At 38.2% G+C, this 19,059-nt stretch overlaps 4 pseudogenes; all 4 read right to left on the bottom strand.

The window, feature by feature from the left end:
• Positions 1-10,085: 10,085 nt before the first annotated feature.
• LOC122138401 lies at positions 10,086-11,976 on the bottom strand (annotated as a pseudogene).
• Positions 11,977-12,205: 229 nt separating this feature from the next.
• On the bottom strand, positions 12,206-14,188 carry LOC109109521 (annotated as a pseudogene).
• A 49-nt stretch (positions 14,189-14,237) lies between these two features.
• Positions 14,238-16,431, bottom strand: LOC122138400 (annotated as a pseudogene).
• Positions 16,432-16,528: 97 nt separating this feature from the next.
• Positions 16,529-17,110, bottom strand: LOC122138399 (annotated as a pseudogene).
• Between the last annotated feature and the right edge of the window lie 1,949 nt (positions 17,111-19,059).

Genomic DNA, 19,059 nt, shown 5'->3' with positions numbered 1-19,059 from the left:
TTGCCCTCTGGTGTCTCTGCAGGTGAGAGACAGTTCACACCTTGGATACTGTGATATTGTTTCTATTTATGTGACGCACAGTGATGTGGAATCATGTTTGTGCGTTTGCAGTGTGTACTCAGGCCATCAGTCTATTTTGGTCTCCCTCTGAGCTTTGGAGACCAATCCAGTCTCCTCTGTGCTTCTTTCTGCTGTCAGTCAGTTTAAAGTACGAGTGACGTTCTGTCTGTTCGTATTCAGTGATGGAGATGTGGTACCAAAGGCCTGGGCTCCCAGACTGAAGCTCTGCGGGTCAGTAATATACAGTAATTACACATCCTTAGCATACATAATGTAGTGCATCATATTTCAGTATTTTTATATTTATTATAAAAGCAAATGCATTATTTTAAAAAATGCCATTCTTTTTGACCCTTTCTATTCATATCAAAAGAATTTTGAAAAATGTATCACAGTTTCCACAAAAATATTAAGCAGTTCAACAGTGATAATACATGTTTCTTGAGCAGCAAATCAGTATATTAGAATGATTTCTGAAGGATCATGTGACACTGAAGACTGGAGTAATGATGTTGCAAATTCAGCTTTGCATCACAGGAATAAATTTCATTTTAAAATATATGAAAATAGAAATCCGTTTAAGTATTTTAAACAGTAAATAATATTTCGCCAATGTAAATAGTTTTACTATATTTTGATCAAATAAATGTGCAGCACTGGTAAGCATTTTGACTTCTAATACAAATATTTCAAAATCCTAATTGACACCAAACTGTAGTCTCCCTTTACTTTTTTCATTATCTTGACTACAGGTCCTATCTGCATCAGCATATTTTAGGATCCCATTTGCATTTACAGTAGTTCTAGCAGTTTTCATGGGCATAAGTTGCATTCTAAATTGTTCCTCTGAGTTTAACCCACATCTGTACACCTGTAGTTACGGGAATGTGAATCTGTCAAGTGTGTATGGACCTGTATGGTGGTGGCTGAAGAACGCCCTCAAGATCATACCTTACGCAGTCCTTTCCTCGAAGATCTTCTGCTAAAGACCTGGGGCTCACACGGGTCAGCACCACCTTCTCGGGCTGCAGGGTCAATGTGGCCATTTATTCTCAGGTCAAAGGATGAACTTCTAGTGTTTTTATTTGTGTTAGGTAGAAACTCTCATGTGTGCTTTAAAGCCATCTGTTCACATTACTATGCGAAATTTCCATGATTTTTTTATCATGACAATAATAATGCACTATAAACTTTACACCAAAAAGCTAAATATATCGCTATATGTTTTAGCAATAGGTATAAATAAACGCTATAAAAAGAGGTATAAATGTGCCTTTTTCAGGTATGTAAATACTTTCACTATAAGCTATCGAATTTAATATCACACTCATTTGGAAAAAATTACTATTGACACTTTTATTTTCTGTGTCGCTTTGTCGCATCACTCTCTTTGTGCGAATAGGCTCATCTGCAGTTAAAAATCACTTTCTGTGCCCTTATGTTCTGGCTCTCTGGCCTGGATGCATGTCTGTAACTGTATGTGTATGTATTCGTTTGTGTGCATTAAATGCACGCTTCAGGTTGTCTGTTGCTCCATGCTCCTCCGCACAGCCCAACAGCCAAGCAAAGTTATTGAGCAGGTACTGTGACCATAGATGGGGACCACAGGGGTGCAAGCAGGGGGCTTCCAGTACGCTTGTAAAGGCTCTGCTTTTCATATGTCACTGTTCGTGTGTATATATATATATGTAAAATGCTCTTGTGCTTGACATTAAGAATGCATTGCGTCTGTCTGTCTGTCTGTCTATCTATCTATCTATCTATCTATCTATCTATCTATCTATAAGTAGTCCAGAAAATGGCACGCTTCTTATGAAATGTGACTTTAATGTCTATATACTTGTTTTTCATTTACTTTGACAGAATGTATTCATATGCCTGCTCTGCTCTTCACAGCTTTTGTGCTTGGCCCTGCACTTACTATATATCTACTCTAGGCTGTGCCGAAGCAATGCTTGTAGCTGTGCATATAGCGTAGACTCGCTTATATATAAGCTGTGTTTGCAGTACAGGGGTTACATTCATGAGCAGGTCATTGTAAATGTTTTAATGCCTCATTCCATCATGTAATGCTTTTAAGTAAGACACAACAAGAGTAAGATGTTTTACAAGAACTAAGAAAAAAATAAATTGATTCTGTCATCATCCTCATGTCGTTCCAAACCTGTATGAGTTCTTGGGAAACAGAATATATTTTGAAGAATGTTGGGAACCATAGAGTTTTGGTTAAGAATGTTGGGAACCATAGAGTTTTGGTTCCCATTGACCTCCATTTTGTAGTGGAGGTCAATGGGAACCAAAACTGTTTGTTTACCAAACTACACAAAAAACAAAACAAAAAAAGACATCTTTTCATCATTTTCATTTTGGGGAGAATTATCCCTTTAAAGGAAACTTATGACAAATTCTTTGCTACTTCCATCTGTGAAGGTAAAGAAGGTCATTTTCTATATTTTGCTTAAAAATGCATAGAAGGTCCTATTGAGTCATAACTATAATGTCAACACCGGTACATGGGTAACCACAGTGACCTGTGCTGGTTGCTGCAGGTGGGAGCAGTAGTATGAACACACGAATCTGTGGTGGGATACATATTACATACTGCCAGTGATCTGCTGTTCTTTGTTTCGAGGGATTTGCAACATCTGGGCCGGATCCTCACCACAGTATATATCGACATGAGGGCTCTGCGGCAGGACAGGTGCTATAACAAAACAATTCTGTGTGGGGGGCGGGCGGGGGGGGTGGCGGCATTTCATGTCTATCATATTTTCTGTTGTTTATTAGCTAAAAAAGTAAAATGATTTTAGTTTTTTAATTAGAAAAGTTTATTGATATTTGATCTTTTTGTTCTTTTTTTTTTTTGTTTTTTATTGCTCAGGGTTCGATAGTTATATGAAGAGGATCACCACACAGTCTGGCACACTGCCAGGAATATGGGAAAGTGCGAAATTAGAAATCATGAATACACATACAAAAATTGTTTTTTTTTTTTCAAAAGGGAATAATTTAAATATTTGAATGTGTTTGAAATAAAAGTGTTTGTATTCTAATCACGGCGCATTGTGTTTGATGCAACATACAAGTTAAAAACAGTACATACTGGTAAATATTATTACAATTTTAAATAACTTTCCTATAAATGTTCTGTATTATTAAACAGATATATAGATATGTGTGTGTGTGTGTGTGCTGTGTGTGTGTGTGTGTGTGTTGGTATGCTTGATACTAAAGCTGAATTTTCAGTCAGCCATGCCTCAGCCATTAGTGTTATATGATCCTATATGTAGATTTGTTATCTATTATTATCATTACTCAATTATTATTAAGTGTTATTATTAGAAAAGTTTTTCCTGACACCATTTTACAGTTGTTATTATTTCATGAATAGAAATTCAAAGAAAACACCATTTATTATGAAATATAAATATTTTGTTTTTCTTTTTTTTTTTATACACATATGAAGGTCTTTACTGGCACTTTTGATAAATTTAATCCATTCTTTTCGGAATAAAAGAATTTATTTTTTATCTTACTTAAATGGTATTAAGCAGAAAACAACTGTTTTCAACACTGATGATAATAAAAGGTCAGCATATTTTCATGATTTCTGAAGGGTCATGTGACCCTGAAGAATGGCAGGCAATGATGCTTGACAAAATCAGCTTGCATTACAGGAATTAAATTACATTAAAAAATATATTAAGAACAGAAAAACATTTCCTCCGTAAAATGGTAATATATGACACAATATTACTGTTTTGACCTGTAGTTTTGATCCAATAAATGCAGACGTCGGTGGCAGCATACAGAGAAATCTTATTTAAAAAAAACAAAAAAAAACTTAGTTTCTCAATTAATTTTTCAACGCCACAGATTCTGTCCTGCGGGTAAAGGTTATAATTGCTAAACACAGAGACCAAAGGCCCTCTTGGAGATTCTACATCTGTGGCGAAAGTCGAGTTTCAAATATTAAAGCCTAGGGACTATTTAAGTAGGGTGTTACCTTGCAGTCTGTTTTGTTAATACATATTATATCATGTGTGCGTGAGCTGAGTCTCGTTAACGTACTTAATCATAGTGTAGTGAGCTGAGTCTGTTACAGTTATACTTATAATATGTGTAGTGAGCTGATGGGACTGTATTTAAAAAAAGTTCGATCGGTGAGAAGAACCATAATGGACACAGGATACTATACGGTTTATGGTGAAGAGGCGTTGCATGCTGACCACTTCAGACCAGACGAGCTTCGGTGGAAACACAGACGCTTTGGGCTCGCACTGGATCTCTCGGTTTCCTGCGGAGCCAGATCACGTACAGAGCACAGTGGAGGTACGTATCAACACACAAACACATACTGTCTCATTCCAGAGATTTTGAGGTGACTTTTCAATTTAAAATCATGTTCATTTAAGGTTCAACAAACACCTGGACAAGACAATAAATGAATTTTCTTTATTTAGTTGTAGTGTTTTTACATGTTTTTTGGTGTGTACTCATATCGATATGATAAAAGGAAAAATCCGTGTGTTGTCCATAAATGATGTTTTTCACATTATTCTAGAGCGGCACGATGCCTTGTACGTGGTTGGTTATCTAGATGAGACCTCTAGAAGAGGGGGGAAATGCGCTACCATCCCACTGATATTGAAACATCTGTCTATAAGGGTCACACAAGAGCAGTGCAGAGCTGGTAAGCACTATTTTGAAATGCTTTTCATTATACTTAAAGTAGATTTTAAGGATAAAACCTGTTATTAACCATTAATCAAACTGTAATATAAACTCTCTATTTAATGTTATAACAATGAACATTTGATCATTGTCATGTCGGTAGCATCATGACAATAGCTAAAAATTCCACTATTCTTACTAATTATCTTGAAAATGTTTAAACCTTGCTTTAACAAGTTCTTTTCTGAAAAAGCAAAATTAAAAAGGTATTACAGGAAGTTTGAGTTAAATACAAGATAAGTCTGTGACATGCTGGTTGATTACCTATTTCCTGAAACACAAGTTGTGGGATTTTTGGCATGTTAAATTCCAAAAGAATATATGATGACTGTAATTTTTGTGGCAGTCAAACACACTTACACAAGGGACATTGGTTAATTAACCTTCTCAAATAGTCACCATTCCAATAATTGGTAAACTATACACGTTTTGATACCATCCTAAACAAACTTTAAAGAGCCAGGCAGCCTCTACTTGGTGTCACACTGAATTGCATATAATAGCAATTAAATTAAAATGTATTATAGTTTACATTTTTTATTAAATTAAAATGTATTATAGTTTACATTTTTTATTGAATGCAATTAGCTGAACTTCACACTATACAGTAAGTAAAAAAGTAAAATACTGCTGAATGTATGGACAAACATTTATGGTAAACTAAAATATACTTTAATCTCGTGTCAGCTTGGGATGTCATGTATGTGTATTTAAATATGATTTTTATTACACATGTGTAATGCAGAAGTTCCAATTTATTATACTGAAAATGTAGGGATAATGTACATCCAGCCTGTTATCTCAGAATAAACCCTGACAGGGTGATCAGGACCCCGACACGAAGCAGAATTTATTACACGGCTATCCCAAAGATTTTGTTTTTACAATATAGTTGAAATTAATGACTGAAGGCTTCCAATGTATACACACGGTGGTTGTCAGTCACACTCCCCCCCGTCACCCCCCGAAGATGGTGCAGTCGTATGATAGTTGAGTAACTCTTTAAGCATATAAGAAGTCCCTGTCAAGATAACTGTGTAGACCCAGAGAGCGGTGTGTTATCAATTTGGCGGTTGTTATCGCCTGAGACTAACATTACCGCTGGAATTGCGATTGACCAATCAGAATGAAGTATTCCACAAGAGCCGTGTAATAATACTGAATAGCACACTACTTTCAAGTACATTGCCTGTGCTTTAAAGTATGTTAGTCAACACATCAATATAAAACTTCTAAATTTGACATTAGTAAAAAGTGCACTTTTTAAATGTGGGTATTCCAATGTGAAAAACGGTCCATGCTAGTGTGTTCTCTTTAAGTACAACTCAAGTGACCTCTTCTTTCATTAATATCATATATCTGCATGTAGTTTTTTTTTTTAGTTTTTTTTTTTGCACAACTACAAGTGCACATTAAATACAGTTAAGTGCAATTCTTTATCAAGGGGAGGCCTACTTGTTATCACCCTGTAGTCAGCTAACATTAGAAAAGACAAATAGGACTTAGTCAACAGAAAGTTCTGTGATAATTAACTGTACGCCATGAAATGCTGTTGACGTGGAAGTTTCATTTAACTGGCAAATCATTTCTTTTAAGAATTCCCTGAAGACTGTTTTTTCCCATATTAATAATCTTGCTGTATAAAATATAGCATTTTTTTACACTTTGTATTTGATTAAAAAAAATAAAGCCATGGGTTGTATACCCATGTTGTACAAAAATAGCCATGTTTTGCAGTGTATATATCAGTATTCTGCTTTTCATACTTAGATACACCTTTCATCTCCTCACTCTCCTCCTCAGTGCTGTGTTCACATGGACAAATCTCTTGGTGGTGGGTCGTGGAGCTTGAGGGTCAGAACAGGAAGCCCTGGATCTTGTTGCTCTGTGGACCAACGTGGTTCTGGGAAGAGCACTATCTCATAGTGGGGGTCGTTGTGGTGTTGGATCCTGGAGGTCATTCCTATCAACTCAGAGGGGAGAAGAGGAGAAAGAGAAACAGCGCAATGCACTTGCGGGACGGCTTCCTCCCGACCGACCAGCTGGACCCTATATATGTGGGCCTACAACATGTGAGAATGTGCTAAACATGGAGGAGGAACCAGATGCCAGGAATATCTGCCATATGCAAAATTTTCAAAGGAAGTGTTAGGGGGAAGTTCGGACAGGCTTGCCATCTTCCTCCCCAAACATTAAGAGTCCTTGATGGAGCTCATGCAGTTTATTTTTTATATCAAACTGTCAGAATGCCTTGCACACCCAAAACTCTGAGTTAGTGGTCAGGGCAAATGACTTGATTTCCTCTCCTGTTTGTTCTTGTGTGACACAATTATGAGTTCCGTTGTTATTCAAGCACACTTGTCCTGCACATACCAACACATGCGTGATGAATGTTTCCCTGTGTGTGAGGAGGACTGGCCCAAAAGGGCACAAAGGAGGGGCCTGATGCGGTCAAAACAGGATCCAGACTTGCAGGGGGACTATGTCTTTGTAATTTCAAGTGTCTGTGTGAAAATGTGTAATGCACTTCATGTCAATGCATTACTATCAACCAATGTAAAAAAAAAAAAAAAAAAAACTGATCAAAAGACAATTTGTCCTTTGGTTTGTTTATTCTTTTTTACATCAACACACAAATCTTTGATGAATGGAGGTTTATCAATTTATCTGGAGACAAATGGCAATAAGGATTGATAGGGCTTAAGATGGAGAAATGGATATCAGTAAGTCTTTGTTTGCAAGAAAGGCGTACTGAAGGTGTGCTGTGGATAGATGCTCCATAAATTACAAGCTTATGCCATTCCCAGCTAGTGTTTCAACATGGGCCTACATATTCTTCCACATGCCTGTGGACTGTTTTGTTATTTTTATTTAACCCCCCACCATTCTTTATTAAAATCATTTGATTTATGTGTGGACTTTTAGCCTGTGCAGGACAGAAAATCAGGGTAATAACAATGAATAGATGAAGAGTCTTATTCAGGTAACCAAGAACATCCCAATCTGAAAACTAAATTTCTGCTCAAATTTCCATTTATTCACAGCATTTCAAGTTTGAACAATTTTTTTTTTACAGTATGACATCACCGTTGCACAAATAGATCATTTTATATTCCTGTAGATGAATGTATGGAGGTGACATTTTAGTGATTAATGATTGAAAAGAAAGTTATCCTTTTTCCATTATTCGTTAAAACAATACCAAACAGATGAGATGTTTATTTCAAGGAAAAAGTGACCACGATGCAGGTGAGGGCAGTTATTCTTCCTTTTCATTACGTGTGTTTAAAGTATGATATCTGCTTGAATTTTTTCAGCCGCACTGTAACCGCATGGCCAGCAGCTGTAAAGACCACTTTTCACAATGCTTGCTTTCTTTTTATTGTGTTCATTACGTAAAGGACAGGCAGTGCACCTGCTGTAATTATGAACAGAATAGCACATTGCTGTGTAATAAGTTATTACAGCGGACACCAGAAAAACAAACTACAAATACTTTTGTCATGGTTTTGCAGTGGCGTGGAGGAAACCAGATGCTGCTGAAATCGAAGCTAATTTCACAAACAGTAGAGGGGAACAACATGAGACACTATTCATGTTATATTTTATACTTCACTAGGACTCAAGAAGTGGTTTTGCTGCAAAGCTTGTAAAGCAAATACAGAAATCTGTATTGCAGAGATGGTTGTGTGACTGTTAGTGTTCAGTTTTTGCAGTTTTGTCATGTTAGTGAATATTTGGTTGAAACAGTTTTGGCTTCTGTTAATATTTCTAAATAAAAACCATGCTTTTAAATGGATGGGACATTGACACTTTATCTTTTCATTTAAATATGATTTTTAATGCACATTTTGCAGACAATTTTATCACAGAAACTTACATTGCATTTAAGATAAACATTTGATTTCATTTAATCCCTGGGGAATTGAACCCCATGAGCCATGCCATTGCTAATGCCATGCTCTACTGTTTGCTACAAAGAATGCCCAGTACGGAATAATATAAATGGTTGCATATAATAATAAGCAAAAAAGATAACCAGATTGACAATTATCAAAAACATGATTACAAATATTGAAGCATTTCCATTATGCATGTTAACAGTAAATAAACATTAAAAAGCGATCATAATGATTTCCTCTATTGAACAGTATAATATTTCAATATATGTAATCTTCTATTTTTTTACTTTTTTTATTTTTCTAAAAGCTTTGTGGCAATATCCAATGCCCTTATGGCATTATTAATGCCAGAGATTTAAGAATTTCCATTATGCATGTTAACAGTGTTAAAAATATACTAAAAAAAAGAGGTCCCAAATGATTGCCTCTATTGAACAGTATAAAATTTCAAGATATGTATTATTCTATTTTTTTCTAAAAGCTTTGCTGCAATATCCAATGCCCTTATGGCATTATTAATGACCAAATTGCTTGTTTGGAATGTGAGGAAATTGGTGATATTTTGGATATATGAGTTTTTTCTGTCATCCACACCAAAGGTCAGTCAGTTGCCTCACAGTGTTCGGTAAAGAGGCCCAACTGTGAACTGAAATGGGACACCTGTTGAGCAAGGCTAGTTATTTGTGTGCAGTCGTTGTTCGGTTGGTGTCCACGTCCCCTGTACATCGCTGCTATCAGGGCTTTTTCCACAGCCTGAGCAACACTTTAAACAGACACCACTCTGAACTATCTCCTCCAGTGTCATTAAGAGCTGCTTTGATATCACATTGAGCCTGTTCATGACCAGCGTTTTTTGCTCGTCCTCTGGTTTGGCCTTGGGAGTTTCTCTGTTGGTATGACAAAAAAATTCTATTGCCTTCGTAGCAATAGTTCTGATAGAACCTCTCACGTCCCCTCCTGTGACTTTGTGGCTCTGAGTTCCACATGTCATAGAAATCTCGAACGTCTCTCCAGTTTGAGGGATGTGCTATGTGCAGTTGGGAGTTGTAGATGTAGTTGCAGTTGTAGTTGTAGTCCCTCGTTGTGAGTTCCTCAATTCTCTTTTGCAGGTATCTGAATGCCTCTGTGGCAAGTGCTTCGTTGTCTGGGTTTTTTGTCTGGATGCCATCGGAGGTAGAGACGTTTAATGAGCTGTTTTGTTTGTCCTCACGTGACATATTCAGAATTCAGATTTAAGCTTTGGTCAATTTCTCTTTAATCTCTTCCCAAAGTCTCAGGGAAAGGACTGTTTGGGTGGCAAGGGCCCAGATGTCAAAAGTTGTTCTATGTCTGTGCAAGTGGACCTTTTTGACACAGTTGCCTTCTTTTCCCCTTTTAAATTGGTAAAGGTCAAGAGAGCTTACTGTCAATGAAGTCATCACTGCCCAAAACCTGAATTTTATATCTGGCAGGAAACTGTCTTCTTTGTTCCAGTGGATCATCCACTCGCTCGATGACAGTGGCGTAGAAATATTCACCAGAATCAGCCTTACTACAGCCAACATAATCTTCCACTTTCAAAGTTGTTGAGGACATTTCATATCAAGGCAAGTCATGCCATTCTTCAGGTATACAAAATCCAGGGTTTTGGTAAGGAAACCAGCGAGTTTCATCCTTTTAGCCACTGTTATGAATGCCGTATCTTGCCAATGCTTTCTCAAAATCCTCCATATTATCACAGATGCAGAAGTCTCCCTAGAACTAGAAGGCTTGAGGTGGTTAGAAACAGTTCTTTAGAAGAGCATTGATTTCTTTAGTAAGACACATGGTAATTTCACTTACTATATTGGGGGCTATGTCATCATTGTGTTTCAAGTAGAAAAACTGCATCCTCCACCTTGCTGTTTTTCATCATAAACAATGTTTCAGCCTTACTACCCTCAAGTGGCTTAAGGTTTAAAAGAAGCTCAGTTTGAAGAGTTTTTACAGCAGATGTATTTGAATCTTAGAAAAGATTTCTTCCACACTTTTTTTCAGCTTCAGAATATGAAACCCCACTTTGCTCTCTTCTCTGATGAGACAGACTAGTCCATGAAGAAATGCAGCAGAAGACATGTGCTTGCCAAACCAGCCACTAAATTCACCCTCCCCTTCATAGTCGCATATTGTCCACTTTGTTTTCCCTCCCGGTTTTCAGAAATGACATCTCGAAAGAAATTTTGGGCGAACACTTGCTCTGGAAGGAACGGCAGCAATATCTGATGTTCATAGTGATCGTTTCCAAGATGACAGCAGTTTAATTTTTTCCAGGCAATTTCAGCTTGGTTTACAAGGGACCCTCAAGTCTTGCAGCCTGGAAGAAGGTGTCATTGAAGTATAAATTGCAGGATTCATATAGTCCTTCCAGCTGTTGAAAGGAAGATAAAGTTGGTTGTTTTGGAAAAAAGGGGTTTTGTTCTGTTCCTCTTTCAACAGGCAAAAACAGCTGTTGTACAACACGGTTTCACAGTTTTCTGACTGATTTGCCTGAGGCTGTCTTTGTCACAACTATCAGAATAGATTTCTTGAAGAACAGTGCTATATTTAGTGATGGTAGGGTCTCTCCTTGACACCATCTTCTTGAAGAAGTCTTCAAATTTCATATAGATTGAAGGAATATTGTACAAGTATGGCCTAAACTCAAGAGCATTAAACAGTACACGTTACTGTTTGGTGAGCTTTCACAAGGGTTGTGCCATTTTCCACAAGGACAACAGGGAGGTCTGCAAACAGAGAGGCATCAAAACTTTATTGACTGTAGGTATGCGTATGATTTTCTAAATAGTTTTTTTCTTGTCTCCAACCAATCTGTCTGTGTGGCACTGAGGACATACAGATGTTTTTCAGATTAGCTGCTATTTTTCCAGGGGGTGGAGTCTCCAAGGCACCGGCATTCTTCATTTTCTTTACAATATGTGGTGAGCAGAGTTCTGAGGGTAGGATTGGCATTGATGTCCATATGAGAAAATGGTGATCGGTGTCTCTGTCAATCAATGATCCACTAATTGCTACAACCTTGCTCTCCTGTGCAAAGGCTTTGTGATAATCACAAAGTATTTGATGAATTTTCACTGGGAAGATGGATTTAATGGTAGCAACTCTGTTCAGTAATTTAGAGTTTTTGTCATTACTCTTTGTTAAAAAACAGTCTTAAAACAGGAGTTGTGATCTTTTTTTTAAGAACATCTAAAGGAATGTTGCCTGTAGTATCAGATTCAATTTGTTTTGCAAATTGAATGATTTACCTCATCAGACACTTCATGTTTTCAATCCAAGGTCCTTTAAGAGCAAAATAAGCTTTAGTAGCTTATCTTGGAAAATCCTCCCAAAACGTTTCTGGCAACAAATCTCTCTTTTGGAAGCATAACCCTGTAAAGGTGTACATCGAGATCATAGAAGTATGAAGTCACCTGAAGAGAGCCATGGATGTCTCGAATAAATCTGACCTCTCTCAATGCAGAGGACAATGCCTGTGATCCACTGGTCCAAGTTCAACTAACAACCGCATGAATCAGAAGCTTGGCCTCTTTCATGTCTGGTGCACAGAGGAAGAATAAATTGTACACAGAATCCAAATCATCTAGAACCTGAATGTTCAGAATTTCTGACAATTCTAAGTTCACCCAGCTGTGTTTGAGGAAAATACTGTCACATCCATCAACACAGTACAAATTTGGAAAGTAATTGTGATGCTTAGAATTCAGAATAAACAACCCTTCTATGTAAATCAATCCTTTCCCGTTTTCCCAGATATTGACTCAAACAGGGGCAAAGACTTGAGCATCCTCACAGGTTCAACCTTCTTTTTGGAATCTCTGATCTCATTCTGTAAGAAGCGCTGAAGATCTACACATTCATCTTTTGATAGCCCCTGAAACTGGGAATGAGGTATATGATAAACCTCTCCCAAAACAGCACAGCTGTCTCCTGTTTCCAGGAGCTCTGGATGTATATACTTGAAACAGAAGTCTATGTAATCAATAAAAAAGCTAATGTCTAATTTCATGAACCCCAGTTTTATGAGAATGGAAGCTATTTTTTCATCTGGATTCCAAATCACTTGTGATACATTCCTCATTGTTTGTAAGAATCTGGTGTTATTTTGACTGAGGCATATGACTGGTAAAATAGGACGATCTTCAAAGTGCTTTTTTTATCTCACTGAAGACATTCAGCTTTCCATTTTTTGTAGACTTCCACTTGATCCTCAAAGAAGCTCCATAAAATTTTCAACCATTTAAACTGTCCTCCTTATCTGCTTGGTAGAGCTGCCACCTTTGATCAGGTAATGATTTCCTGAGCAGCTGCTCAAGTTCTGTTTTCAAATATGCTGCTGCCATAGCAATTGTTAAGCTCTTGATAAACATTCCCTTGTGTAGAATTTGCATGTGCTTTCCATTGACAACAATATCGGCAAACACTCTCCTGATGTCCTTGGAAAAGACTGCTAAATCTTGAGACAACAACTTTGGGCATCTAGAGTCAAAGACTCTTAACATCTGATCTTCCGTGAGAAGAAGAGGCAACCCATTGAGGATATGAATATTTTTCTCATTGACATTTGTCAAGCAGAAGTTCAAAAGTTTTGAGCATCTTGTTTTGTTTTTGATCAAAGTCTGGTTGATAGGCAAAGGCAAACTACCACCTGTCTGGGAAGGATCATTCAGTGATCTTTGCTTCAAGAAGTTCATCACTGTTGAAGCACTGATTTCTGTAACATTCACACCAGCTGATTTAAAATGTGCTTTTATTTCATGCATTTTCAAAGAGCATGGCACTAATTTCATCCCGGTGTCATCTAAAATTTCGAAAATTCCTTCATGGTCCGCAGTTGTAAAATATGGACAATTTTCTGAATGTGGTTCAGACACACTGCACCAGGTAACTGTGTATTTTTGTTGTGAAAGATGTGATGAATCAAGAACAGCGCGTACTGTGGTATGACAGGAAGGTCACGCTGGGTAAATTGATCTATAGACCTCGTGAATCATCTTATGCCAGACTTTGTCTACTTTCTGTGAAATGCATGGAAAGTACTTTAGCCAAAAATTCTCTAGCTCTGACTTGAGGAATACAAGAGATGAAGGTGTATCTTTCTTTATGACTGAACGGAGACCTAACAGGAGGTCAGCGTAGAGTGGTGAAATTATGTTTACTTTCAATGCTTGGTTCCATTCAGTCTTCAGACTGTCACCATCCTCTTTCCACAAGTCCCTTCTGGAAGAATCTACTTCAAAATTTGCATTCACGTGAACTGGTAAACCAGTGTGTCCAGGTAAGGGCAAAGAACAAAATGCCCTTCCAGTAAATGTGTGGGTAAATGAGACTGCTCCAACATGCAGCAAGAGCAGCTTGAGGAACTTTGAAATAACCCTGCTTGTTTTTTCTCTCATGGATTTGTTTTGAAAGCCAAAGCTCTCTGCAATGACCCACTTACTTTGTTTATTTCCATATGAGATCTGAATAATGTACATGGTTTTGCAGGTTTCTGCTGTTCTGACATGAGGGGATTCTTTAACGTGACTATGAAGTTTTCGAAAGTTTGTTTACCATGCTCTCCTCTGTGTATATCTTTTCGATAAGGAAAGAACATTTTGTATGTTTTCCATCTTCAGTAATCTCTGAAAACTGTATTTTTGTGATGTGTTTCAAGAAGAGAATTAGTTCTTCAGGATCTTCTTTTAAGGCATAGTAAAGTTCTTCCATGTCACGATCTGTGACTGTATGTCTAGATATGTCAGATTTTTCTCGCCCATTTTCTCTGTCCTGAGAGGGAGCCTGAACATGGTTCCAGAAATTAGATCAAAACATTTCTGGAAGAAAAGTTTTATAAACATCCTCAAAAGACTTTTTTAATTCATCTTCCATTGAAAACATGCAGCCTGGGCACTGTTTTGTTGCACTTTCCACATATTTTAGATTTGGATCAGAAATGCAGAGGCATTTGTCACCGGTCAGGATAGAGGGACAATCTGTGAGATGATACACTGAACTGAAGCCAAGTCCGTATTTCCCAGTTCTCCCTAAAAGTGCCATGTTTTCCTCCTTCCCCCAGTTTGCTGAATACCTTGCAAATCCAGCGTCAGAAAATGTTCTGTTGTTGTACACACAAAGGGCTGGCCCTTGAACCAGTTCCCATTTCTCTCCAAATATCTTTTCTGTCATATGTTTTCTTTTGTCCCACACAAAGTGAATTTCTGTTGCCTCTGCATCATCAGCATTTTGAATGAGCTCTTTCAGAAATCCTTTTTTAGATGGATATGCCTCAATTATATTTTTTAATCTGACAGTCAGTTTCTCGGTTTGCCCAAACTCTTTGGCATGAAGGGAAAACCCACTGACAAAATGTTCTTTTAGAGTATGGGGTCTTGTTGTTATTACAACAAAATGACAGGCCACAGGCCGAGGTATCAGCTCATGGGAGAGCTTGACACCAGCTGAGACAGGCATCCATGGGCTGTCATTGAATCTCAGCTCTTTAGAAGATGTCAAAACACACCGCTTTCATCAGGTATGAGACAGTTTATAATCATTTCTTCTTTGATTTTATACAGTCCATTCACGAGTATTGCAGTACACTTATGGAGGTCTAATTTGGAAAGAGGGTGAGATCCATATAAAGCCTTCATTTCCTCAATTGCAGCAACAAATTGCTCCTTTGTGAATTGTTTTTTGACACCAAGACAGTCCCCACCCCCAGCCTCTCAAATTTGGAGAAAATGACTGGAAGCACATAGAGATAAGGTTTCTGTTCAAATTCTTCACTTCTGGCCACTGACCTCACATTTACAAAGCTATCCTCGATGAAAATGAGTGGGTATGATTTTGCATGCCCAATAATTGGATTGGGATCTTTCTGTTCCAACAAGTAATAGTTGAGATATTCATAGCAAGTCTGAGCAATGTTAGGAGAGCAGACTTTTCAAATGCATGGCAGTGTTTGTGTGCATTTAAACAGCTGCTGGAGCACTGTTTTAACTGGTGGATATGTCTGTACTCTCAGTTTTGGAAAACTGGATCATAACTGTGTATTTGAAGGTTTGAATGATCAACTGTAAATTCTGTCATGCTTACTAAATTGCGACAATGGCACTGTAAACTTCTGAGGGTTTTTTAAGAATGTGGGTCTTCATCTTTTTGCTGAACTAAAGGAGCTAAGACAGGAAGGAATGGTATTTGAGACAGGGGGAGCCAGTGCAGAGAATTCACATCTTCTGAGGAGTCTTTCATTGACTGCAATGAGACACTGAAGGCATTTATGAAAATTTAGATTTATCCTGTTTTTCCAAACACTAGATATCTTCCCCGCTCTTTCTGTGATGTTCTTCTAAAGGGAGGCGGTCACTCAGCATTCCCAAATCTGAAAGTCTTTGAATCCTCTGTGGTGAGAGGAAGCCTTTGCAGTTCCTTCAAGAATGCGTCCTTCCTCAAGTGCATACAAAACAAGCCACTTTGCCAGACGGATTCACAAGTCGCTTGATAATATTGAAGCTTCTTGACATCTCTGTGTTGGAATGCAAGCGCTAACTTTTCAGCAAGTCATCAACAGCAAGGATCATTCAAATCGATGGCATTCAGAACAAGATAATTTATGTTGCATTTGTCCACAGCACTCAAATTTCTTAAACACAATGTTGTAAAACTCAGGCCAATTGATTGTCTTCTGTTGGTTTTCATTTCCTTGAAGCCACAATAATTAAAACTGTCTCTTACCCATGTTGGGAGAGAAACAACACAGGAGTACGAAGCTCCCAAGCTCAAGAACACTTTCATGGCAATGTTTCCAACTGTTTGGTTCTTCTCAATTTTTGGATTTAGAAATCTTGCCTTGTCATAGAACACCAATGATGTCCATTGCTAAAACGATTCCAGAGATTTACCATTGCCATTCTGTGCAACTGCTGAGTAGAAGACTCCAAACCAGGGGTAAAAATCCTTTGCTTACTCTCTCAGTGTAGGCCAGAATGCATAGAAGGAAGTTAGTTCTTGATATGTCCATTCGAGACATTTTCTTCAGCTCAAGCAGTGTAGTGATGTAAGCAGAGGTTACATCATCTTTAAGTAGAGCTTTGTTCCACTCAGACTTCACTCCTTTTTCCCCATAGTCCTTTCCTATTTGATGTGACTGCAAAAGTCCCATTTATATGGACTGGAAGACCTGTCTTAATCGAGAGAGGAAGAAAAGCAAAAGCATGGCCACTGAGGCTTTCATCAGGGTACCATGCTTTAGTTTTTCCCTCTCTGTGCAAAGGTACGGCTACACCTCCAATTGGAAATGAAAACATATGTTCTTGATCATTTCTCTTCTGGAACATATGCATTGAATCATGCAACCCAAAACATGAGTACAAAACCCAGTACTTGGGTGAGGTATCTCTCTGAGTGTTCTTGAACATATTTTAACACACTTTTGTGCACTGTTGACATCAATCTGTTTTCACATTGTGATAATCAGTATTTTTTGAAAGTGCTCTTGATCTCTTGGAGGAAATGTGTCATTCAAGACAGCAACCGAGGTCATGACTTCTCTGGGGATATTTTTAGCGGGAGTGTGATATCGGATCATCCCGTGGAGGAGTTGATGCATTTTCAGGGACAATTTGAAGGGACAAGTTTTAATTTTCTTCAGAAATAGTAGATGAGTTTCTGAGTTGTCAGTCAAATTATTTTTAAAACTCCAAATACGTTCTTCGTCATATACCTTTGAACTTATCTCGACTTGTTTGCCTCCTCCAGAGTGCGAAATGTGGTAATTTTATCAAGGTGCCATTATAAGATTTCTTGCTGTTGTGGGCCTGACCAAATCACAATCAAAAATGCCTTCATGAGATTTAAACTGTCCTGGAAACCTTTTGTACAGCCCGTTCCATGGAAAAATGGGTTGTTGAGTTTAATTCCTGGGTTTCCTTTGCTGAGTATGTTGCTTTTCCAAATGGGTGACATTTGGATCAAGTATAAGCAAGGTGTTCCCACTCCAAAATTGAAGGCATATCACTCACGTGGTAAAACAGAATTAAAGTCCAAGCCCAAACTTTCCAATAATCTCAATTTTTTTTTCCTTTGATTCTTATCCCACTTTTACAATGTTTTTCCAGTCTTCTTGTGAGAAGAGCTCATGTTAAAGATCCAAAGGCATGGTCCATTGCAGAGGGGCCATTCCATCATCAAAGAGGGTTTCAGGGGGGTCTCTGTGTTTTCGGAAGTCAAGAAGGAAATTTTACGTGGTTGCCCCAGCATCCTCAGCATTTTGTAGGAGTTCTTTGAAAATGTCACTTCTTTCATCATACTCTTTAAGAATGTTCTTAATTCTCTTGAGTAATCGGTTAGATTGCTCTACATTGCTCTATACCACCAAAGACCTCTCTTTGCTCTGCTTGTATGAACTGTGGTTTTTCTAAAGATGCGAGTACTTAAGAATGGGATCTCCTTTAACCATCTTGCAGTGAGGGGCAGAACTTCCTCATGAATGACATAGAATCTCTCACTGTCCTGTTTCTGTCCCTCTAGTCCTTCAGCACTGATGTCACAGAAGACTGTTTCTTGATAAAGACTGCAGAGTGTGTTTTTGGTTTTGTGCCACTTGACAGGCAAGTACAGGTGTACTGTCTTTAAATGCTTCTCATTTTTCAAGCATCCAGCCAAGAAATGGCAACTGTCACTTTAAGTTCTGCTGAGTCTCCATGAGGAGGACACCTTCCAGTCAATTCTGTGTTTTTTTTTATGCCATGGAGTATGTCTTCAATTTCCTCATCAGACAGTGTTTTCTTTTTAAATTGCGTTGCTTGAGGTATTCATATTGCAAAAACTCTTCAGGCACTTTCTTGATGTAAGGGTTTAGATCCAATTCAAGTGGATAGGTTAAAACTATATCTCCTGGACAGACAAACTCACTTTTATTCCAGATCCAGGGGAAGCATTTTGTGTCCATTAAATCTCTCGACTACCGGTTTTCATTGCTGGTTTTAGTAGTCGGCAGAGCAGCTGTGCTGATCACGTGCTTCAGGACTTGCAGACGGGGGAAGAGAGGCTGGACATAGTAGTCGGCAGAGCAGCTGTGCTGATCACGTGCTTCAGGACTTGCAGACGGGGGAAGACCACCGCTCTCTACCCAACAAAACAGACAAACTCCTTCTGCTCTCATGGACAAATAAGGATTTCTCACACTCTGCTGCTATGTGTTTCACCGAAACTTGGCTAAATGATGGCATTCCAGACAGCGCGCTCCATCTGCAGGGCTTTTAGCTGTTCAGAGCGGACCACAACTCAGAATCAACGGGGAAATTGCACGGTGGCGGGACATGCTTTTATATCAATGAAAGGTGGTGTACAGATGTAACAGTGTTAA

Source organism: Cyprinus carpio, chromosome B9 (genome assembly GCF_018340385.1).
Source record: "Cyprinus carpio isolate SPL01 chromosome B9, ASM1834038v1, whole genome shotgun sequence".
NCBI lineage: Eukaryota > Metazoa > Chordata > Actinopteri > Cypriniformes > Cyprinidae > Cyprinus > Cyprinus carpio.
This window is presented reverse-complemented; position numbering and strand designations above follow the sequence as displayed.